The following is a 25,697-nucleotide window of genomic DNA, read 5'->3' on the forward strand; positions in this document are numbered from 1 at the left end:
GCCTCCCGGGTTCATGCCATTCTCCTGCCTCAGCCTCCCGAGTAGCTGGGACTACAGGCGCCCGCCACCTCGCCCGGCTAGTTTTTTGTATTTTTTAGTAGAGACGGGGTTTCACCGTGTCAGCCAGGATGGTCTCGATCTCCTGACCTCGTGATCCGCCCGTCTCGGCCTCCCAAAGTGCTGGGATTACAGGCTTGAGCCACCGCGCCCGGCCTGCTTGTTTTTTAATTGGGTAGTTTGTTTTCTTATTGTTGAGTTTTGAGAGTTCTTTATATATTCTGGACACAAGTCCTTTGTGAGATATGTGATTTGCAAATATTTTCTCAGTGCTTATCTTCTTAATATCTTAACAGGGTCTTTTGCAGAATGAAAGGATTTAATTTGGATGAGTCCTATTTACCATTTTTTTTCATTTATGGATATGCTTTTTGTATTGTATTTAAGAACTCTGCCTAATCCAAGATCACAAAATTTTCTTCTACATTTTCTGGTAAAAGATGCATAGTTTTATGTTTTATCTCTAGGCCTGTGATCCATTTTGACTTAATTTTTGGGTATATGTGAGTTGTGGCTCAAAGTTTTTTTTTTTCTATTTTGTTTATGGGTGCCCTGTGGTTTCAGTACTAATGGTAGAAAAGACTGCTCTTTTTCCATTAAATTACCTTGGCACCATTGTCAAAATCAATTGCCCATATATGTTTGGCCAGTTTCTGGACTCTGTTCTTTTGCATTGATCTATGTGTCTATCAGCTCACAAATATACGGTCTGGATTGCTGTATTTTTTTTTTTTTTTTTTTTTTTTTGAGACAGAGTCTCACTCTGTCAGCCAGGCTGGAGTGCAGTGCCGTGATCTCAGCTCACTGCAACCTCCACCTCCCGGATTCAAGCGATTCTCCTGCCTCAGCCTCCCGAGTAGCTGGGATTACAGGCACCCACTACTACACCTGGCTAATTTTTGTGTTTTTAGTAGAGACGAGGTTTCACCATGTTGTCCAGGCTGGTCTCAAACTCCTGACCTCAAGTGATCTGCCTGCCTTGGCCTCCCAAAGTGCTGGGATTACAGGCATGAGCCACTGTGCACAGACTGATTACTAAATTTTTGTAACAAAATTTGAAATTAGGTGATGTGAGTCCTCTAACTTTGTTGTTCTTTCTTTAAGATTGTTTTGGCTATTCTTGTTTATTTTCCTTTCCATATAAATTCTAGCATCAGCTTGCTGATATGTACAAAAAGTCCTGCTGGGATTTTGATTATGATTGCATTGAATCTATAGATCAATTTGTGGACTATTGATAGCTTCATAATATGAAACCTTCCAGTCAATGAGTACAGTATTTCTCTCCATTTATTTAGGTCCTCTTTAGTGCCTTTCATCAGCGTTTTGTAGCTCCAGCACATATTTTGTTAGATTTATACCTACATATTTTTTTCTTCCTTTTCATTCTTTTCTTTTTTTTGGTGCTATAAGTGATATTTTACAAACCGAGTTCCAGTTATTCGTTGCAGGCATATAGAAATATAATTGATTTCAACATATTGCCCTTGTATCTTCTCACCTTGCTAAACTCACTGATTTGTTATAGGAGCTTTGTTATAGAGTCTTTGTGATTTTCTGTGTATGTAATTATGTCAGCTGTGAATGGAGACTATTGTATTTCATCCTTTCCAATCTGGATGCTTGTGTTGATGTTGCTGTATAGCACTGGCTAGACCTCTAATATGATGTTGAAAAGTGGTAAGAATGGATATCTTTGCCTCGTTCCTGATCTCAGAGGGAAAGCATCTAGTCTTTTACAACTAAGTATGTTAGCTGAGGGTTTTTCATATATGAACTCTGTCAGGTTGAGGATTTTTCTTTCTATTCTTCCTTTGCTGAGAACTTTTTTATCAGCAATAGATTTTGGATTTTGTCAGATGCTTTTTCTGCATTTATTGAGATGATCATATGGTTTTCTTTTTTTTTAGTTTATTAATATGGTGAATTACACTGATTTGATTTCTATTTTTGACCAGTTGTGCATTCCCAGGATTAATTTCAATACTTGTTATCATTAAATTTTCAAGAAAACTCTAAAGTTAATATTACAAGAAGTGGTACTTGAGGGTATATAATATAATATAAATACAAGTAAAATGCTCTGAGTAGCCTTATCATGGCTTTTATTCTTTTTATATATGGCTGGATTTGGTTTGCTAATACACATAGTCCCTGACTTATGATGGTTTGACTTATGGTTTTTTGATATTATGATGATGTGAAAGCAATATGCTTACAGTAGAAATTGTACTTTGAGTTTTGAATTTTGATCTTTTCCTGGGCTAGCAATAAGCTGTATGATACTCTCTTGTAATGCTGGGCAATAGCAGCGAGCTGTAGCTTCCAGTCAGCCACACAACATGAGGGCAAGCAACAGACACTCTACAGTGTACTGTGTTGCTAGCATTTTTGGATGTTGTGTTTTGTGTTTTTGCATTCCATCATGTCTACAAAATGCCCATGCTAGTCTAAGCTATGATATTTGGTAGGTTAGGTGTATTAGATGCATTTTCAACTTACAATATTTTCGACTGACAGTGGGTTTACTGGGATGTAACACAGTTGTAAATCAAGGAGCATCTGTATTTGTTGAGGACTCCTGGACTGTCTCTAAATTTCTCATTTTTTTCTCTTGTAATTTTTATCTCTGTATTTTTGCTCTACTTTCTAGATTTTGAATTTTTATATTGATTTTTGTCATTATTGCTGTTAGATTTTAGCTCCCTAGAGCTCTTTTTTTTAACCAACCTACCTTCCTTCCTTCCTTCCTTCCTTCCTTCCTTCCTTCCTTCCTTCCTTCCTTCCTCTCTCTCTCTCTCTCTTTCTGTCTTTCTTTCTTTCTTTTTTTTTTTTTTTCCAGAGTCTGGCCCCATCACCCAGGCTGGAGTGCAGTGGTGCGATTTCTGCTCACTGAAACCTCCACCTCCCAGGTTCAAAATATTCTTGTGCCTCAGCCTCCGGAGTAGCTGGGATTACAGGTTTACCACCATATCTGGCTAACTTTTTTGTATTTTTAATAGAGACGGGGTCTCACTATGTTGCCCAGGCTGATCTCGAACTCTTGGCCTCCAGTGATCTGCCCACCTCGGCCTCCCAAAGTGCTGGGATTACAGGTATGAGCCACTGCGCTTGGCCTTGTTTTCTTAATGTTCCTTTGAAAAAGCATCTTGTCAGTGTTCCATGAGTGCAGTATCATATTATACCTCTCTTGGGTTACTAATGATAAGTATTTTTTCTCAATGACTCATTTTCTTCAGGCTGACTTTCCCTTTTTGTTTTCATTTCTATCTTTCATGCTACAGGATTTCCTCAAAGGTCTGGCAATGGCTGGTTGGATGTATGCGTATGATTAAAAGTGTGAGAATAAAATACTAAATGAATGTTATGAGTGTGTAGGGAAGCTTATAGACTTGGAACTTCACTGTTTGCTGATCTAGGTGCACTGTTTTTAGTGGACCCTCTTCTGTCAATATCTTTAGGGTTTAAGCCTTGGGATAGTAACTTTTCTCAAAGAAAACCTGGAAATTCTAATCTCCTGGCTGAAGGGTTAATGTCTGGCTGCCAGCATTCTGGGAGGTGTCTAGGGGAAAGGAGCCAGGTGTCTTGACATGTGCCATGTAGCCGCATATAGTACCCAAGCCCTTAATCATGTCTGATGTTCTCCAACCTGGAGAATAAACCTCTAGATATATGCTATAGTTAGAGTGAGGGAGATGATAGATGTATCTGCTTCTCAAAAAGCTTTCACAAAATTCTCTTCCATTAGTCACCCCACCACACTTTACTCACAGATTACCTGTTGCTGCTGGTTTCTGAGCTTTTTGTGGATTCTGTAGTGTAAATTGGGTTGCCTCTCAGCTTTCTCCACTACCTGCAATAGTTTCTGGGTTCCTTTTATTTTTTTCTGCTATCTGCTCTCCTGTTCTCCCTGTCTGTGAAGATTTTTTTTAAAAATACTTTTTTATAATTTTCCTGTGGTTTCAGAAGAAAGATTAAAGATATATATATATATATATATATATATATTCAGTCAGCCGTTTTAGCCTAGAATTCTCTATTTTCATGTTTATTTTTTTCCACCTATAATAAATTATTGTGATAGAACATTTAGAGATACAGAAAAGCATAAGGATTAAAATAATAATCCCCTACAGTCCCATCTTTTTGAGTGAACTCGTGTTGGCCTGTTATGTTTCTAGTCTTTTTCTGTGCATGTAAATTATGATCACATAATGTATATAATTTTTTCCAGCTTTATTCACTTAACAATGTGTTGTTAAATGTTAAGTCTCAATATTTTGGTTAATCATTGGAAATTCTCTGATATCATTTTTAACAACCACAGGTATTCTATTGTATTGATAATAATTCACCCTTATATAGTACTTAACTATATGTCAGATATTGTTCTAAATTTTTTTTTTTTTTTTTTTTTTGAGACGGAGTCTCACTCTGTCCCCCTGGCTGGAGTGCAGTGGCCGGATCTCAGCTCACTGCAAGCTCCGCCTCCCGGGTTCAGGCCATTCTCCTGCCTCAGCCTCCCAAGTAGCTGGGACTACAGGCGCCCGCCACCTCGCCCAGCTAGTTTTTTTTGTATTTTTTAGTAGAGACGGGGTTTCACTGTGTTAGCCAGGATGGTCTCGATCTCCTGACCTCGTGATCCACCCGTCTTGGCCTCCCAAAGTGCTGGGATTACAGGCTTGAGCCACCGCGCCCGGCCATATTGTTCTAAATTCTTTGTAAATACTAACTCATTTAATCTTCCCATCAACACTATGAGGTAGATATTATTGTTATTATCCCATTTTGCAGATGAGGAAATAAGGCACAGAGTAGTGCCCATGGTCACTCAGCTAGTAAGTGGTAGAGTCAGAATTCAAATTCGGCCAGGCGTGGTGGCTGACACCTGTAATCCCAGCAGTTTGGTAGACCGAGGTGGGTGGATCAGGGATTGAGCCCAGAAGTTTGAAACCAGCCTGGGAAACCTGGCAAAACCCTGTCTTTACAAAAAATACAAAAAAATTAGCCAAGTGTGGTGGCATGCGCCTACAGTCCCAGCTACTTGAGAGGCTGAGGCAAGACAGTCACTTGAGCACAGGAGGGGGAGGTTGCAGTGAGCTGAGACTGTGCCACTGCACTCCAGCCTGGGCGAAAGAGCGAGACCTTGTCTTAAATAAATAAATAAATAAGAATTCAAATTTAAGCAGTCTGGCTTGAGAGTCTGTTCTCTTAATCATGATACCAGACAATGCTTCTATATTTGTGCAATCATTTATTTTTTACATATTGTTAGATAATTTAGGTTGTTTGTATTTTATGTTAATTATAAATTATGCTTGTACAAATGTCTTTTTGTGTCGGGTTTTGTGTACTTCAGTTTATTTGCTATTGTCCTTCTACATCCTTTCATGTTCCTGTCCCATTTCTCTTCCTTTCCCAATCATCTCTCTTTATATTTATGACCCATTCTTCTTAATACTGGCAGTTTGGATCTCTCTTTTGAAAAGCATTCCTGAAAGTTGACAGATGACCTTTCTTCTTGTCAAATTCATTGCATTCGTTCCTAGTCTCCTTGATCAGTCTGTAACATTTGACAGACTATTAGCTACACTCATTTTTTTTTTTTCTTTTGACATGGAGTTTTGCTCTTGTTGCCCAGGCTGAAGTGCAATGGTGGGATCTCGGTTCACTGCAACCTCTGCCTCTCAGGTTCAAGAGATTCTCCTGCCTCAGTCTCCTGAGTAGCTGGGATTACAGCCATGCGTCACCACGCCCGGCTAATTTTGTATTTTTAGTAGAGACGAGGTTTCACCATGTTTGTCAGGCTGATCTTGAATCCTGACCTCAGGTGATATGCCTGCCTCGGCCTCCCAAAGTGCTGGGATTACAGGCGTGAGCCACCGTGCCTGGTTAGCTACACTCATCTTTATGAAAAGTTCTTCCCTTTCACTATTCTTGTCATTGTACTCTTCTAGTTCTTCCACCTCTTTTTCCCTTCTCTTAACTCCCTTCTGTCATCCTTCTGACTATCAAATGTGGACTTTCTTCCTAGTTATATCCTCGCCTCTTGGTTTTTCTCTTTCCTCTCTCTCCCTTTCTTTCTCCTTCTCTTTCTCCCCATTCTTCCTCTCTCCTGTTCCTCTTTTTCTTGATTTTTGCATGCTCTCTCCTTGAGTGATGGCATCCATTTTCACAGTCAGTTTCAAGTACTATGTCTTTAGAACTGAATTTATTTATTTCTATTTATCCAACAAATTGTCCCACATGAAGTTCTTATTTTTGTTTATATTATCACCACTGTTTTGGTCACATAGGCTAAAAACTGTATTCATTCTTAGTTTTACCATTACCCTTTATTCTTTCTTCTAAAATATTTATGTACAATTCACATATCATAAAATTCACCCTTTTAAAGCCTACAATTCAGTGGTTTTTAGTATAGTCACAAAGTTATAAAACTGTCACCACTATCCTAATTCCAGAACATTTCATGACCCTCAAAAGAAACCCTCTTCATGAGAACACATGGACACAGGGAAAGGAATAACACACACTGGGGCCTGTTGGGAGGTGGGTTGTGGGGACAGACAGCATTAGGAAAAATAGCTAATGCATGCTGGGTTTAATACCTAGGTGATGGGTTGATAGGTGCATCAAACCACCATGGCACATGTTTACCATGTAACAAACCTGCACATGTACCCTGGAACTTGAAATAAAAATAAAAAAAGAAGTCCTGTTCTTATTAGCAGACACTCTCTGTTCTCCCATCCCCTTGGCTGTGAATTTACTAATCTATTTTCTATCTCTATGGACTTGCCTATTCTGGGCACTTAATATAAATGAATCATGAAGCATGTGACATTTTGTGTCTGACTTCTTTCACTTAGGATAATGTTTTATTTTTTTTTTATTTTTTTTTTTTTGAGACGGAGTCTCGCTCTGTAGCCCAGGCTGGAGTGCAGTGGCCGGATCTCAGCTCACTGCAAGCTCCGCCTCCCGGGTTCACGCCATTCTCCGGCCTCAGCCTCCCGAGTAGCTGGGACTACAGGCGCCTGCCACCTCGCCCGGCTAGTTTTTGTATTTTTAGTAGAGACGGGGTTTCACCGTGTTAGCCAGGATGGTCTCGATCTCCTGACCTCGTGATCCGCCCATCTCGGCCTCCCAAAGTGCTGGGATTACAGGCTTGAGCCACCGCGCCCGGCCTAGGATAATGTTTTCAAAGTTCATTCATATTGTATCATGCATCAGTACTTCATTCCTTTTTCTGATTGAATAATACTCCTTTGTATGGATGTACCACCTTTCGTTTGATGGACATCTGGACTATTTTTACCTTTTGGATATTTTGAATTACACTGCTATAAACATTTTTTTTTTTTTTTTTGAGATGGAGTCTTGCTCTGTTGCCTAGGCTGGAGTACAGTGGTACAATCTCGGCTCACCACAACCTCTGCTTCCTGGGTTCAAGTGATTCTCCTGCCTCAGTTTCCTGAATAGCTGGGACTATAGGCACATGCCACCATGTCTGGCTAATTTTTGTATTTTTAGTAGGGACAGGGTTTCACTATGTTGGCCAGGCTGGTCTTGAACTCCTGACCTCGTGATCTGCCCACCTTGTCCTCCCAAAGTGCTGGGATTACAGGAGTGAGCCACCGTGCCTAGCCTATAAACATCTTTGTACAATGTTTTGAGTGAACATATGCTTTCTTTTTTTTTTATTTTTTTTATTTATTTATTTTTTTTTGAGACGGAGTCTCGCTGTGTCGCCAAGGCTGGAGTGCAGTGGCGCGATCTCGGCTCACTGCAAGCTCCGCCTCCCGGGTTCATGCCATTCTCCCGCCTCAGCCTCCGAATTCTACTGCATGTATACCTATAAGTGAAAGCACTGGGTCATATGGTAACTATGTTTATTATTTTGAGAAACTGTCAGACTGTTTTCAAACCTGGCTGCACCATTTACATCCCTATCAGTAATGTATTAGGGTTCCAGTTTCTTCGTACCCTCACCAACACTTGTTACTATCCTTTCTTTTCTTTCTTTCTTTTTTTTATTATAGACACCTAGTGGGTATGAAGTGTTATTTTAGTTTTTTTTTAATTTAGAAATTTATTCTGTTTAATCCACAAGCTTTACATAGCTTTAATTAAAAAAAAAAAAAAAAAAACAACTGAAAAAAAAAATCAAAACAAAAACAGTGAAACTAAGACACTGTTCCAAAGTCTGGGCCCTTCCAGCCTTCCAAATACAAGAGCTCAGAAAGTTTTATATACTGATTGGAAGAACAAGAGAAAAATATGAACAGAGCCATGACATTTCATTAAACAAAATTGTATGTAACTAAAGGATCCTTCCTGGGACTAGCTCATTGCCTTTACAAAAGAAAAAACAAAACAAAAACACAAAACCAGAAGAACAGAATGAGGGTCCAGTGTTCCAGATCAACTTGTTACACATCAATATAAATCCACAGTGTCCTGGCAAACAGCATGCTTTCATTTTCTGTCTCATCTTAGAGCTTGAATCCTGATTCATTTCAGCAGAAACTCCACAGGCAACAGGAAAGATTATGGCATTAAGATATTCATTTATACCTTTGTGGTAGTTCAAAACAGTGGTCTTATTTCTGGGCAAGCTTTCAGAACATACAACGTCAGAAGCATAAGTCAAATGGGTGCTAAGACTCAAATGAAAAAAATGTAAAGAAAAAGAAAAACAAAAAGAAAACCACAAACCAACCAACCAAACAAACAAACAAAAAAACGCTCTGGGAATAGCCAGGGCATTTAAAGGAACCATGAAAATGCTAATAGTATTTAAACCCCCCTTTTTAAAAAGGGGATTTTTTTTTGGCTTAAAATATTTCACTCTAAATGAATTATGTCAGCTGTCAGTGAAAGAATGTCACTAATACAGTATGGACAACTTTTGCAATGTAAATCCATGCCCCTTGTTTTACATGGTGAACTTCAACCTAGCAATTATTACAACAAATGTTATAGTCTAAAACTCAAACACATTTTAGCAATTTTGAAATTGAACTGCATACAAACCAAATAAAATTTACATCATAACAAACATTTCCGCCTGAGACTGTGGGGACACTTGGGCCTTCCTCATTGATCTCAGGGCCTTTTCACACAGGTGCTTTTCTTTTTTCTTTTGATTTTTCCGAGATGGAGTCTCACTCTGTCCCCCAGGCTGGAGGCCAGTGGCGCGATCTCGGCTTACTGCAACATCTGCCTCCCGGGTTCACGCCATTCTCCTGCCTCAGCCTCCCCAGTAGCTGGGACTACAGGTGCCCCCCGCCACGCTTGAATAATTTTATTTGTATTTTTAGTAGAAACGGGGTTTCACCGTGTTAGCCAGGATGGTGTCGCTCTCCTGACCTTGTGATCCGCCCCCCTCGGCCTCCCAAAGTGCTGGGATTACAGGCGTGAGCCACCGCGCCTGGCCAACGCAGGTGCTTTTCTAAGTCATCAAGGTTATCTTCAGCTTCACTTTCAGTCTCCTTCTTCGGCTCTGGCGCTGCCACTGGTTCTTCCTGTGCTAATGTGGTTGTGGCAGCTGCAATGACTGCAGGGGTCACAGCAGCTGCAGCAGTTGCAGCCACAGCCTTTTCCTTCTTGTGTTTTTTGTGCTTCTTGTGCTTCTTATCCTTTTTGTGTTTCTTGTCCTTCTTTTTCTTCCCACCTCCTTCTTGACTGGAATTTCTTGGTGGTGATGCTCTTGGTGTTGGGCTTTTGGCCTTTTTGACCGGTACAGCTGGTGTCCAGTTTGTAGATGGTGCTTGAGACCAGATGGGGGATGGAGGTGCTGGGGGCTTTTAAGCTGCTGGCTCAGGAGACCCGGAGACAGATCAGGAGGATGTGACCCTCCTTATAGACTGTGGGCTTGGTGAAGCAGGCTTTTTTTATCTTTTTAGGTTCCAGAGTCCTGGAGAGTCTCCTAAAGGGCCTAGTATTTGGAGACAGGGACTGCCTTCTTTGGGGTGATGACGACCCTCCTCTTCGAATGGGTGGAAGACTTGAAGAGGTCTGAGGAGCTCGAGGCTGTGGTGAGGGCGAATGTCATTTGTTTGATTGTGGTGATCGGGCCTGGTGGGTAGAGCGGCTTGGGGAAGACCCTTTCCTGTGCTTGGATGATAATGAAGGTGAACATCTCTTGGTGACTGAGGAGCTTCTTTGTTTGGGAGGTGGAGAATGGGAGACCCAATGCTTTGGTGGTGAAGATGGTGATGCTCTTTGTTCAGGAAGGGGAGGAGGAGAAGCCATTCTTCTCTTTGGAGTTGGAGAAGGAGAGTATCTCCTCTCTGTTGGAGGAGAGTATCTTCTAGGAGAAGGCTGAGCACCGATGTGGGGGAGGAGAAGGAGTTCTTTTTCGTGGTGGTGGTGTTGGAGAACTGCGCCGTCGAGGAAGAGAGGCGGGAGAAGGAGACCATCGCCTTCTGGTGCGTGGTGGGGATGGAGTTCTTCTCCATCTACCACGAGGGGAAGTCTCTTTTTGGCGCTTTCGTGGTGATGGAGAGGCACTCCGGGAAGGGGAATGTCTCCGCCGCCTGCCAACCTCACCATTCTTCACATGGGATCTCTTGGGTCTTTCATCTTCTTTGGAGGAGGAGGAGCCAGAGTCAGATGAAGACTGCTGGTTTTGTCGTCTGTATGGGCGTCTCTGCTGCGCAGAACCTACTGCAGCCATTTTACCACCTTTATCTTCTTCTGATTCAGATAACCCTACCTTTCTAGGCTTCGGCGCTGGTGAAGGGGATTCCCTTTTCTCAGTACCTTTATGTTTTGTCACTACCTGAAGTTCTCCCTGGAGATACGGAAACACGACTTTTTCTTGTACAGTTTGACTGCTGGGGTGTTGGGGAATGCCGAGTTTTGGGTGGTGGAGTTCCAGGAGGAGATGGCCTGTGCCTTCGCCTTGGAGGACTTGCTGAAGGAGATAACCTACAAATTTTTCAAGGGGGGCTGGCTGTCCTCTTGGGAGGCTTCTTTGGTGGTGACCGGGAATGAGATGAAGAGGATGATAAGCTACTCCCAGACAAGGATGCTGACGAACGTCTTCTTCATCTTACTGGAGATCTACTCCTTCTATGCCTTGGTGGAGGAGGCATTCTTCTTGGTGGAGCTCTTCTTCGAGGAGATGGCTGCCTTCTTGGGCTTGGCCGCCTTCTAGGTGAATACAATCTTGATCAGGATCTATGGCGCCGTCTAGGTGGAGTGTGAGAAGGAGAGTGGGACCGCATCTGGGATCTTGATTTGGAGCGTGTCGGAGATCGTGGTCAGGTCTTTTCCTTCTGCGTTTCTTTTTGGAATTTTTTTTTTTTTTTTCTTCCGGAGAAGGTTCTTTAGGCTCTGGTACAGGTTCAGGTTTGGGAACTTTCAGAATGTCACTAGTAGAAGTGGCCTGTTCTACTGAAGGTTCTTTTACCTTCACTGAAGGTTCTGGGAGCTCTGGAGGTTTTTCCTTCTTTTCTGGAGCAGAAGGACTCTGGCTTTTGGTTCTGTGACGGGGAGATCAAGGATGACTGCGCTTTGTCTCTTCTAACAGGGGAAGATCGTCTTCTAGGGGAAGGAGATTTGCATCTTCTTGGGCTACGAGACCTCTCTGTTTTTTCTCTGCTGCTTTCTTTTTCTTCCCTATGCCTTTTATCTTTGTCTTTGTCTTGCTTTTTCATAGATGCGAATTTTTCTTGTTCAGTCTGTCTTTGTTTTATTTCTTCTTTCTTCAGTTCTAGGAAAGCCGAAGGAATTCCCACGATGTTTCCTTGTGCACTTAGCAGCAGGGGCCACAGTTCTTCCACAAATTCTCGAGCATTTTTTCCATTCGAAAATCCAGTCAGGTTAATTTGCATCATTTTGGAGTCTGGGTTCTTCACTTACAACTGGTTGAATATAAACTCAATCACAACATCATCTTCATCCCAAGGATTTCCATTACTCTTTTTGTTATCCAAGGCTTTATAACTTCCAAATTTACTTTGCTCGTGTCCCCCTTTTTTTCTAGGCATTCTGCAAATTTCAGCTGCTTCAGTAGTTTCTTCTGTCTGTTGCAGAACTGATTATTCTGTTCTCCACTTGATCGGGGAAGAATCCCACATGCATCTTGCCTTCTCGCTCAGAGATCGCTCCCTATGCCAGGGTGCACCGCCTATTTTATAGTTTTAATTTGCATTTCCCTGATGACTAATGATATTGAGCATCTTTCATGAGCTTATTTACCATTTGCATATCTTCTTTGGAAGTATGTCTATTAAAATGCCCATTTTAACATTGGATTATTTTTCTTTTTATTGTTGAGTTTTAAGAGTTTTTAAAATATATTCTGGATTCTAAATCTTTATCAGTTATGTGACTTGCAAATGTTTTTATCCATCCCATGGACTGTCTTCTCAGTTTCTTTCTTTCCTTCTTTTTTTATTTTTTTTTTTGAGACTGAGTCTCGCAATCTCGCCCAGGCTGGAGTGCAGTGGCGCCATCTCCGCTAACTGCAAGCTCCACCTCTTGGGTTCACGCCATTCTCCTGCCTCAGCCTCCCGAGTAGCTGGGACTACAGGCACCTGCCACCACGCCCGGCTAATTTTTTTTTTTTTTTTTGTATTTTTAGTAGAGACAGGGTTTCACGGTGTTAGCCCGGATAGTCTCGATCTCCTGACCTTGTGATCCACCCTCCTTGGCCTCCCAAAATGCTGGGATTACAGGCGTGAGCCACTGTGCCCGGCCTGTTTCTTGATTGAGTTCTTTGAAGCACAAAATTTAAGTTTTGATAAAGTCTGTCTTTGGTTGCTTGTGGTTTTCGTGTCACATTTAAGAAACCATTACCTAATCTAAAGTCACTAAAATTTATTTCTATGTTTTACAGTTTATATTTTTACATCTTAAATTTAAGTCTTTGATACATTTCAATTTAACTTTTGTATATGGCACAAGATAGGAGTCTAATTTCATTCTTTGCATGTGGATATCCAGTTTGTCTTGCCACCATTCGTTGAAAAGACTATTCTTCCCCTATTTAATTGTCTGGAGTTCCTTGGTGAAAATCAAATGGTCATAAATCTATGGGTTTCTTTCTGGACTCTCAATCCTATTTTATTGGTCTATACTTATATGTTAATCCTTATGCCAGTACCAAAGCATCTTGATTACTGTGGCTTTGTATTACATTTTCAAATTAGGAAGTGTGAGTTCTCCAACATTCTTCTTTTTCAAGATTGTTTTGGCTAGATGTTTGCATTTTCATATATATTTTAGGAAGAACTTTCCAATTTCTTCAGAAAGTCAACTGTAAGCTGGGTGCAGTAGTACGTGCCTGTAGTCCCAGCTACATAGAAGGCTGAGGCAGGAGAATCCCTTGAGCCCAGGAAGTTCAAGGCAAGCCTGGGCAAAACAGCAAGACCCCATCTCAAAAAATAAAATCCAAACAGAATAAAACAAAAAAGCCAGCTGTGATTTTGATAGGTATCGCATGGAATCTGTGGATTAATTTGGGAAATATTGCCGTCTTAGCAATATTAAGTCTTCTAGTTCATGCACACAGGATCTCTTTCCATTTGTTTGGCCTTGTTTAATTTATTTCAATGACATTATACTTTGTATGATTTCAGTTCTTTTCAATTTGTTGGGACTTTTTTGTGGCCAAACATGTGGTCTACCCTGGAGAATGTTCCATATATACTTGAGCAGAATGTATATTCTGCTCTTGTTTGGTGGAGTGTTCTGTAGATGTCTGTTAGATCTAGTAGGTTCGTAGTGCTGTTCAAGTCTTTCGTTCTCTTGTTGATCTTCTGTCTAGTTGTTGTATCCATTATTGAAAGTGGGGTACTGAAGTTGCCAACTATTATTGTTGTCTATTTCTTCCTTTAATTCTGTCAGGTTTTGCTTCATATAATTTGGGGGCTCTGTGGTTAGGTACATATATGTTTATAATTGCTACTTTTTTTTTTTTTTCTGAGACGGAGTCTCGCTCAGTTGCCCAGGCTGGAGTGCAGTGGCACGATCTTGGCTCACTGCAAGCTCCACCTCCCGGGTTCCCGCCATTCTCCGGCCTCAGCCTCCCAAGTAGCTGGGACTACAGGCACCTGCCACCACACCTGGCTAATTTTTTTTGTATTTTTTTTTTTTTTTTTTGAGATGGAGTCTTGCTCTGTCACCCAGGCTGGAGTGCAGTGGCCGGATCTCAGCTCACTGCAAGCTCCGCCTCCCAGGTTTACGCCATTCTCCTGCCTCAGCCTCCCGAGTAGCTGGGACTACAGGCGCCCGCCACCTCGCCCGGCTAGTTTTTTGTATTTTTTAGTAGAGACGGGGTTTCACCGGGTTAGCCAGGATGGTCTCGATCTCCTGACCTCGTGATCCGCCCGTCTCGGCCTCCCAAAGTGCTGGGATTACAGGCTTGAGCCACCGCACCCGGCCTTTTTTGTATTTTTAGTAGAGACAGGGTTTCACCATGTTAGCCAGGATGGTCTCGATCTCCTGACCTTGTGATCCACCTGCCTTGGCCTCCCAAAGTGCCGGGATTACAGGCGTGAGCAACCGCACCCGGCTGCTATTTATTCTTGATGTATTGACTTTTACATTGTCACAGAATGTCCTTTATCTCTCATAACACTTTTTGTCTTTAAGTCTATTTTACCTGATAGAAGTGTAGTTACTCCAGCTCTCTTTTGGTTACTGTTTGCTACACACACACACACACACACACACACACACACACACACACACACATTGTATACTTTTACTTTCAACTTAATTTGTGCCTTTGAATCAAAATTATACCTCTTGTAGACATCATATATTTGGATAATTTTTTGAACACTTTTTCCAATCTCTTTTTAATTTTCATCAATTTACGTTTAATGTAGTTATTTCATCAATTTACATTTAATGTAGTTATCAATAAAGTAGAATTTACATCTGTCATTTTGTTATTTTTTCTATATATTTTATGTCTTTTCTGTTCCTTTATTCCTTCATTACTGCCTTTTTTTGTGTTAAGTAGGTATTTTCTAGTGTACCATTTTTATTCCCTTGTCATTTCTTTTACTATTTTTCTTTTTAGTTATTTTCTTAGTGGTTGTTTTATGGATTGCTAATATCTTAATTTATAACAATGTAGCTCATATTAATACCAACTTGATTTCAATATTATACAAAAGCTTTGCTCCTCTACAGCTCCTTTCCCTCCCCCTCCTTTGTGCTGTTATTGTCATACAAATGATACCTTTATACTTTACATGTCCATCAATATGGATGTATAATTATTGCATTATGCAGTTGTCTTTTAAATTAGATATGCAACAAAGGAGTTTCAAACAAATAATGTTTGCTAATCATGGAACTTTGGGCAAGTTCTTTAACTTCTCTAAACTTAGATGTCCTCATCTGCAGTATGGATATAATGATATTATTTACCTTGTATGGTTGCTTCAAGGATTAAGTGGGATAATGTATGTAAAGCATTTAGAACAGTGCCTAACACAGAATAAGTACTCCATAAATGGTAGCTGTGGTTATTAGTTACTATTTTATTTTACCATCGTGCTTTGCTCATGATGTTCCATCTATTTGTAATTTTGTTGTTTTTTTGTTTGTTTTGTTTTCTTTTCTTTTTGACAGAGTCCCACTCTGTTGCCCAGGCTGGAGTGCAGTGGCATGATCTTAGTTCACTGCAACCTCCGGCTCCTGGGTTCAAGCGATTCTCATGCCTCAGTATTCTGAGTAGCTGGGATTACAGGCGTTCGCCACCATGCCCTGCTAATTTTTGTATTTTTAGTAGAGACAAGGTTTCACCATGTTGGCCAGGCTGGTCTCAAACTCCTGACCTCAAGTGATCCACTCGCCTCGGCCTCCCAAAGTGCTGGGATTACAGGTGTGAGCCATGGCGCCTGGCCTATTTGTAATTTCTTCTTTCCAATTTCCCTATGACAATTTTTTTTTCATTCTCAAATACCACCACTTCCATGCTCTTAACTTGTACAGTGTCTATTATCACTATTACAACACTGATCACAGTCTTCCTTAGATTGTAGTTATTTGTAATATGTCTTATCTCCCATTCTATATTTTAAAACTCACGAGGGTGAATAATATGTCTTTTCATCTCAGTATTTTTCACAGTGTGTAACTCAGTGCCTTATAATGGAGTAAGTGCTCAGCAAATGTTTACTGTATCACTGAATAACGTGAATAATTTAAAAATGCAAAACAGATTGAATTTCCTAGTTCTGTTAGTAGATCTGAATGCCATTTTAAAGCAATAAACCAAGCATGATACACTTCCCTTAAGTAGTTTATGGACTTTCTCAGGTGAATAGGAGAGAGAGTCAGAAGATACTGGGATTCTTATTTCTCAAAATGTGGTAGACTGAAAGAGAATTTCAGTGCCTCACAGCATACAAATGGATTTGGATTTATTAGGTTGGTGCAAAAGTAATTGTGGTTTTTGCAGTTCCTTTCAACTACAAAATCACAATTACTTTTGCACCAACTTATAGATGGAGAAGCGATTAATGAACATATATATTCCCTAAAAGAATGTGGAGACAGTAAAGTTTATTAAACAATGTACTTTTCCTCCATGTAACCCCCTAAGTGGTAGGTAGGGAAGGGAAGAGGCAGCAGAGTTTGATGGGTATGCACTGAAACTTTAAAATAGAAAGAAGAAAGTTTGAATTTCAGCACTCAATATTAGGTGAGTGACTTTGGGAATGTCCTATAACATTTCTGATTGTCCATTTCCTTGCCTGTAATGCCTATGTCACAGAGGCGTTTAGAGAAGTAAATGAACTAATGGATTGTGAAATTGTTTTGTGAGTTACAAAGCATTTTTGGTCACACTTTTTTTTCTGGGTTCTTACTGCTCTGTGTTCATCATTCTGCTATAGCACTTCCCAGATTGTATTGTAATTTATTTGTTTATATCTGTCTCCCACTAGATTGAGTTTTTTTCAGAGCTAAGATTTTTGTTTTATTTATCTTTGGACACCAGGACCTAACACACTGGTACTCGATAAATGTTTGATGAAAGTGTGAATAAATGTTTCAGGTTGGAGATGAACTCAGGTGACCTATTAAGTTTCCTTCTAGTTTTGCTGTTTAAGATTCCATGAAAAGGTCTAGAAATAATTAGAGATTGACATAGGAAGAAATATTTAGAATGTGAAAACATGAACTTGGAGGACAGTTACAGATTTGTTAAACACATATTAACATTCTAGAGTGTACTTTCAAAAGGGAAATTGTTGAGACGGGTTAATTGAGTTTATATATAAAAAGGGAGGTTATGATTTGTCAAGTGAGAAGTAATTTTTCTGGCCAAGGAATGATAACAGCTGAAATGAATCTCTCAAAAGCTAGGAAATTTGGCAGAGGAATATTGTGGCTAAACAAATTCATTAGAGCAGAAAGGTATTAAAAACATTTTGAGAAGTGGAGTTAAATCATGGAAAACCAGGCTTCCTTAATAAGATGCCAGAAACTGATGGGACATAAGGTGGAGGTTTTGTTTTGTTTGAAAGAGCTTGAAGCTACATCTCCAACAGGAGCAAAGTATGAGCCTTTGGAGAGCAGAATAGCTATACCTACTGAAAAAGTTGTTAGTAGACAGAAGAAATTGTAAACACAAGGGGGAAAAGTGAAGTAGAAATAGTAAAATGAAAGAACAGATGACTGAAGTTGATTGAGTAAAGGCCAAATCACTTGTAATGAGAGATGAAAAAGCATCCAAAGCAATGATCCTAAATAAGAAATTGAGAAGAGATGACAAGTATGATGGCATAATTAAAATGATAGACTTGGAATGGACCTTGGGAGAACGTACAACTAAAGAGCTAACCAGAGATTCCCTGAACAGTAGACCTCAAAGCCTAAACTAGTAATATCATCGAGTGGCTATTAACACATTCCCTCTCTCTGGTCTCTGACAAAATGTCCAGGAGGGGAGAAGACAGATGTAATTGGTAGAGTGGGTTCAGGGATAATTTTCTCATCATAGAGGCTTATTATTATTATTATTATTATTATTATTATTATTTTTGAGACAGAGTCTCTCTCTGTTGCCCAAGCTAGAGTGCAGTGGCACGATCTCTACTCACTCCAAACTCCGTCTCCTGGGTTCAAGTGATTCACTAGCCTCAGCCTCCCGAGTAGCTGGGATTACAGGTACGCGCCACCACTCCTGGCTAATTTTTGTATTTTTAGTAGAGATTGGGTTTGCCATCTTGGCCAGTCTGGTCTTGAACTCCTGACTTCATGTGATCTGCCCACTTTGGCTTCCCAAAATGCCGGTATTATAGGCATGAGCTACTGCACCCAGGAAGAAATATTTAGAATGTAAAAACATGAAGTTGGAGGACAGTTACAGATTTGTTGCACATGTATTAACATTCTAGAGTTATCATCATAGAGGCCTCATCATAGAGGCTTTATTATAGCATAGTGAAATGAGAAAAAGCTTGCACTTAACAAATCAGACACACCTGACTTAGAATCCCAGCTCTACCTCTTTTAGTGGTTTGACCTTGAGCAAAGTACTTAATATCCCTACAAGACATTAATAAGGAACTCTGTCCCCTTCCATAACTCCTGTTTTTCGGATGTCTGGCTTGTTCATCTAATTTTCCTATAATTTTTTGCCTGTTTTCAATTTTTTTAAATGCTGCTTTCTAAGACATTTTATCATCTCTATCTTCCAACCCTTTTATTGAGGTTTTAATTCCTCTTGTCATATTTTTAATTCCCAAGAGCTCTTTTGTTTTCTCAATAGTCTTTAAAATTTATTTTTCTTGTTTTATGGTCGCAATATCTCCTCTAATCTCTCCAAGGATGTCAATGATAGGTTTTCTTTTTAAAAGTTTCCTTCTGAGCTTCAGGGATCTTCCCCAAGAGAACAGACCTCCGTATTCTGCTGGTGTTGGGGAAGGGAAATTATTTGGCCCTGCAGAATAGGGCAAGGAATCTGCAAGTCAGCTACCTAGGCTGACTTTCAAGCAGTCCTCCTGGTTATTACCTCTCTTTCATGCCTACTTACAGGGATACCTGGTACTACAAGTTCCTGAGCCCTTTTGGAATTCTGTGGTATAAATGGATTTGCGTTTCAGCTTTCCCTACTGATGACTTGGGATGCAGGTTTCTCAGTTCTGGTAATTCAGTTACTATTTGTTCAGCTGCTATCTAGTTTCCAAAATTTGTTGCTTATATCTTTTCTCCTCTATTCTCCTACCTTGTGTGTTTATGCCCTTTTAGAATTCCTTTACTGTAATTTTATCATGGTTTTGAGGAAGGAGCAGAGCAAAATGTATGAGTTAAATCTGCCATCTTTAACCAAAAGTCTCTTAATTCTTTTTTTGTTTTTTTAAATTATTTTATTTTACATTCAGGGGTACACGTGCACATTTGTTTCATGGGTATTCTTAACTCTTCATGTCTTTTATATCCATCTCTTTTCATTTTAACTATCACCACATTATACAGCTTCTTACCACTTCCGATCTGGGCTCCTTTCTTCTATCATCTTGTCCCTTAGGTCTGTTTTCCACAATGTTGTGGATTCATCTTCCCAAACAACTGCACTGTGTATCAGAGTTTTGATTGTAAAAACTCTTCTGTTGCTTCCTAATGCCAAAAGGAGAAAATCAGTCTTCCACAGTCTAGCCTCTGTCTACTGTTTCAACCTTATTTTTTAGGCTTTCTGAAACACTCATATCCATATCCATACCCATCCCCACTTGTAGCTTTGGTCAAACCTGTCTGGTGTCCCAAATAAGTAGGGACACAGCAGCTAGGCTTGCCTGGTGATGTATCCAGTAGACTTAGAAGTTGGCCTGTTGATTTTGAGCAATCAGTTTAAAACTCCTTAAGTGAATACCTGTCTAACTTAAAGGCATCTTATGGCCCCTTTCAGCCTAGGATTTGAAAATCTGTTTTCCATGTATGCTATTTCTTGATTGTGTTCACTATATAGCATATTGAGTTTTTTTCCATGGTCTGTTGCTTCACACCTTATTTACCTTCTACTAGAGTTTGAAGGTACAAGGATGAGTAGGCTGTGGAAATTATATCCTATAAGAAACTTCCATCTTCTTTCTTATATGGTATCAAGTTTAAGCCATAGCTCAATGACTGGGTTTACACATTGTGATTTAATATTCTTCTAGGATTTAACATTGTAATTTATGATATCCTTCTTACCAAAAGAATGTCTGGATATTCATAGGTATGGTGGCTCTTGCCCACCACTCCAGTGGTTTGGGAGACTGAGATGGGAGGATTACTTGAGCCCAGGAATTTGAGAACAATTTGGGCAAGGTAGTGAGACTTCCTCTCTACAAAAAATGTTAGCCAGTCCTGGCTGCACACACCCGTAGTCCTAGCTGCTCAGGAGACTTTGGTGGGATGGTTGCTTGAGTTCAGGAGGTTGAAGCTACATGTAAGCTATGATTGTGCTGCTGCACTCCAACCTGGGTGACAGAGCAAGATATTGTCTCAAAAAAAAAGTTATGTTTATAACATTTTCCTGAAAGTATATTGTTTTCTTTTGTTGTACACTACACATTTTTAAATTAAAAATTTAAAAATTTAATGGACATATGATATTTGTACATATTCTTGGGGCACATAGTGATGTTTCAATGCGTATAATGTATGTGATCAAATCAGGATAATTAGCATACCCATCATCTCAAAGTTTATTATTTATTTGTGTTGGGAACATTTAATATCCTCCTTCTAGCTAGCTACTTGAGACTATATAACATAGTATTGTTGTTGTTGTTATTATTATTATTATTATTATTATTATTATTTTGAGACGGAGTCTCGCTCTGTCGCCCAGGCTGGAGTGCAGTGGCGTGATCTCGGCTCACTGCAAGCTCCGCCTCCCGGGTTCATGCCATTCTCCTGCCTCAGCCTCCTGAGTAGCTGGGACTACAGGCGCCTGCCACCTCGCCCTGCTAGTTTTTCGTATTTTTTAGTAGAGACGGAGTTTCATCGTGTTAGCCAGGATGGTCTCGATCTCCTGACCTCGTGATCCGCCCGTCTCGGCCTCCCAAAGTGCTGGGATTACAGGCTTGAGCCACCGCGCCCAGCCCATATTATTATTAATTGTTGTCATCCTACAGCGTTATAGAATGCTAGAACTTATTTTTCTTATCTAGTTGTAATTTTGTGGCCTTTAACAAATCTCTCCCTACCCCTTGTTTTCTAATGACTTTTTTTCTCCATTGAGAATTGTCTTTGCTGATCTCTTTATTATGACTAAAATTCTCTGGATGGAAGGGTCATCAGCTACCATCTCCTTTGCTACTCTGCTAGATATCCTTACAATTTGGTTTGGAATTTCAGTACCACTAACATTTTTTGGTGCATATCTTGGAAATAAGGAAAAGGTAAATTTTTAAAATACTGCTTTTGGCCACTGAGCGATAGCTGAAATAATACCTCAGTATATATATTACACATGAAATACAAAAAGTCCCACTGGAGAAAATTACAGAGAATAATCATTTTGGAATAAAAGATATTTTAAAAAATTAAGTGAAGGACAGTAACACTTTCAAAGATATTAATGCATTTCCTACATTATCAATTGTTATATTTCCTTTTACCTCTGATGAACCAAATTAAAAGGACATATTGTAGAAAGGCCAACATCAGCCAACTCAGAAAACTAATAGGGTTATACAGTGGGAGAAGACAGTCAAGATGTAGTCCAAGAAATGGGGCTATTCAGTTTACAGATTTGAAGTTAGCCTATTCCACATATCAGAAAAAGGTATAGGATACCAAAAAGTCTCAGTGAGGCCACACAACCAAAAAACTATTCAAGGATATAGCATGAGATTGCAGAAGAAACGTTGGAAAAGACAAAATGGGAGGTGGAGTTCCACAGAGAGCAGCAAAAAGAAAATTTTCTGAAAACTATTGATACATTCTCAGACAAATTCTAAGAGAGAACTTTTGGACATTTTAGATTATTTTGCACTAGAATAGTCACTGGTAAATCTTTCCAGTCTCTCCCTTGGAAATTATAAAAAAGGATAAATATCCTTATTGATTGTTTAGCTGTGTATCATTTAGTATGGTGCCACTGGCTGCATGTGGCTGTTGAGCACCTGAAATGTGGCTGTCTGAATTGAGATGGGCTCTACGTGGAAAATACATACCAGATTTTGAACACTTAGATCAATGACAAAGATAATATAAAATATTTGCTCAATAATTTTATATTAACACAAGTATAGATCATAATATTTGGACATGTTAGACTAAATAAAATACAATGTTGAAATTAATTCCATCTGTTTATTTTTAATTTTTTAAGGGGGCTAATAAAAAATTTAAAACTACACATGTAGGTTGCATTATACTTCCATTGCACAGCCCTGGCCTAGCCCCTGCCCACACAACTGCTTTTTGTTGTTTTCTTAAACAATTGTTGTTTTCTTAAAGCTGCCTTTGAGAAAAATGCTCCTGTAAATATTCCATGCCCTCTTCAGATTCAAGATTCTGTTTTGTGATAATATCTGTATAGATGTTTTTCAGTTTCATTTCATTCTGATTCTCACTTCATTTATTTCCGATCAGATTGCTTGTCCAGTTCACACAAACCAGATCCCCTGTCAGATTCCTCCATAGAATTTCTTTACAAAACCACTTCTTGGCATCATAATTGGTGGCATTTTACCCTTCAGTTGTATTTTTATTCAACTCTTTTTCATTCTGAACAGTATTTGGTGAGTATTACATCTTCATAATCTTAAAAGTGTTAGTTTTTAGTAAATTAACATTCCTTTATTTTAAGGAGGTTAAATTCTGGTATGATAATACTTCATTTACCTCCACTTTATCCAGTAAATAACAATCTGACCTAGAAGAATTTCCTAGAGAACTGAGGCTGAATTCATGACTTAAAAAAATTTATTTTTAATTTTTGTGGGTACACAGTAGGTGTGTATATTTATGGGGTACATGAGATGTTTCGATACAGGCATGCAGTGCATAGTAATCACATCTATGGAGAATGAGGTATCTATCCCCTCAAACATTTATCCTTTGTGTTTCAAACAATACAATTATACTCTTAGTTATTTAAAAATGTACAATTAAATTATTATTGACTATAGTCACCCTGTTGAATTCACAACTTTTAAAGGGTACTTTTTGACGGAAATATTTATAAAGATTTACTTTTTTGGCTGGGCACGGTGGCTCACACCTGTAATTCCACCACTTTGGGAGGCCGAAGCAGATGGATCACTTGAGGTCGGGCGTTCGAGACCAGCCTGGCCAACATGGTGAAACCCCATCTCTACTAAAAATACAAAAATTAGCCGGGCGTGGTGGTGACTGCCTGTAATCCCAGCTACTCGGGAGGCTGAGGCATGAGAATCACTTGAATCCGGGAGGTGGGGGTTGCAGTGAGCTGAGATCATGCCACTGCATTCCAGCTTGGGTGACAGAGTGAGACTCCATCTAAAAAAAAAAAAAAAAGCAAGCTGCAAAATAGGTTATAGTAACCATATTTTCCAGATGTTCTTGATGGGAAAGTAGTTTTACAATGAAAACTAAAAGGTTTTTCAGACAACTAATTTTCATTTCAATGAAAAACAATGTGCTTGTTTTTTATTTTATTTTTGTTTTTTGTTTTTTTGAGACAGGATCTCACCCTGTCACCCAGGCTGGAGTGCAGTGGTGTGATGTCGGTTCACTGCAACCTCTACCTGCCTCCCGGGTTCAAGCAATTCTCGTGTCTCAGCCTCTTGAGTAGCTGGGACTACAGGCGTGTACCACTATGCCCAGCTGATTTTTGTATTTCTAGTAGAGACAGGGTTTCAACATATTGGCCAAGCTGGTCTTGAAGCAATGTGTTTGTTGCATACAACTTTGTATATATTTGTATATATTTATTATCTAGAGAGATGCTTCTCCTCAACCCTCATCCCTCACTCTCATACTCAGGTATATATTTTACATGAGATTTTTAGGTGGGGTATTGATTGGTTCATCAATTTCTTTTTATTTCTAGAAGGCTTTTAAAAATGGATGTTGTGGTTGGGTGTGGTGGCTCACGCCTTTAATCCCAGCATTTTGGGAGGCTGGGGAATCACTTGAGGCCAGGAGTTCAAGGCCAGCCTTGGGCAACATAGCAAGATCCTGTCTCTACAAATGAAATAAAATAAAATAAAAAATTAGCCGCATGGTGGCACGTGCTTGGCTAAAAAATTAGCCAAGCATGGTGGCCTGTAAGTTCCACCTACTTGAGAGGCTGAGGCAGGAGGATCACTTGAACTCAGGAGGTTGAGACTGCAGTGAGCTGTGATCGCACCACTGCACTCTAGCCTGGGTGACACAGTAAGACCCTGTCTCTAAAGTATTAATTAATTAATTGGAATGGGCATTGATCATCCCAACTTAGCTCAGGTCTATAATAACCAAGAGAATTAACTTCATTCTTTCAAAGTTTCACCTAGATGTAATCTACACACAGATTTTTTTTAAAATGCATGTTTGAAAGTATATTTAGTAGAATTATGTGTGCTGTGCTATAAAGACATATTTGGAAAAGCTGAATGTCAACAGGCCTTCTAAGGCAAAAGTGGTATTTGAATCTGTGGTTTTCTGTTTTATGATGTAGTTGTTGGTATTTATGGCACTTGCAGCCTTCCATTTCTAAAGAGAATGTTTTAAAATATGTATGGAGAAAATTATGGTGATATTGATGAGTCTCAAGTGAGAACTAACTTATATGAACAGAGAAACATGAGTAAGTAGCAGCACTGGTTCTGACTAGAGAAGATATGGCCAAACTCTGAAACTGCATAGGTAAGGAACTATTTTTTGGTACTTGATGGATAGGTGAAGGTTTGGAATACAGATTTGAATGTTTAGGGGGAAAAAAAAAGAAAAAAAAAGGTTTAGAGAAATGTGTGACTGCCTATTTTATAGGTTTGGATTGATCTTTCTGTGTGCACTGTTGAGTTAAAGTTTATTTAAAACTCTTTTTATTTTCAGGTCTCATTAGCTGTACTACATGTTTGGCTTCCTTTTCTTAGTCTTTATAAGTCTTGTGATTACTTGCTCAGAAGTTACAGTTTTACTGTATTATTTTCATTTATGTGCTGAGGTAAAGCCACAAGAAACTAATGCATCTTACATTTTCTATACTTGCATTATTGGAATTGGAAGTCTGTGTTAGAAAAGAATTGAAATAAATGATAACTGCATGTTTCTACAACTTGGGATCAGTATTACATTGTGTTTTCCTATTAACACATTTTGACTTTAATGTGGCTATCAAGTTAAGGCTGCTTTGATGGAAAATTTAAATAGAAAGTGGTTTCTCTTTGGCTGGTTATTGTAATTGCTGCATGATATTCAGTTAACAGAAAAATATAAGGGACTAATTTAATATTTATGAAGTTCAATGATATTTTCTTTTTTTTTTCCCCTTTTCTTTTCTTTTTTTTTTTTTTTTTGAGACAGGGTTTCACTCTGTTGCCCAGGCTGGAGTGCAGTGGCGCAATCTTGGCTCATTGCAATGTCTGCCTCCAGGGTTCAAGCGATTCTCCTGCTTCAGCCTCTCTAGTAGCTGGGATTACAGGTGACTGCCACCACACCCAGCTAATTTTTGTGTTTTTAGTAGAGACGGGGTTTTGCCA

At 39.5% G+C, this 25,697-nt stretch overlaps 2 pseudogenes across 2 annotated transcripts in view; one reads left to right on the forward strand and one right to left on the reverse strand.

Moving 5' to 3' along the window:
• LOC112615287 overlaps window positions 1-25,697 on the forward strand; it is an 84,240-nt pseudogene that overhangs the window by 33,534 nt on the left and 25,009 nt on the right. Inside the window, exons 9-11 of the transcript XR_003117314.1 lie at window positions 21,266-21,425; window positions 22,624-22,772; window positions 25,051-25,162. The product of XR_003117314.1 is annotated as a transmembrane 9 superfamily member 2-like (transcript). The remainder of the gene's footprint in view (window positions 1-21,265; window positions 21,426-22,623; window positions 22,773-25,050; window positions 25,163-25,697) is intronic.
• LOC112615734 lies at window positions 9,545-12,190 on the reverse strand (annotated as a pseudogene). The gene is made up of 2 exons (XR_003117454.1): window positions 11,595-12,190; window positions 9,545-11,536 (listed from the first exon to the last, which is right to left on the reverse strand). The product of XR_003117454.1 is annotated as a serine/arginine repetitive matrix protein 1-like (transcript).

The sequence above is a fragment of the Theropithecus gelada genome, chromosome X (assembly GCF_003255815.1).
Source record: "Theropithecus gelada isolate Dixy chromosome X, Tgel_1.0, whole genome shotgun sequence".
NCBI lineage: Eukaryota > Metazoa > Chordata > Mammalia > Primates > Cercopithecidae > Theropithecus > Theropithecus gelada.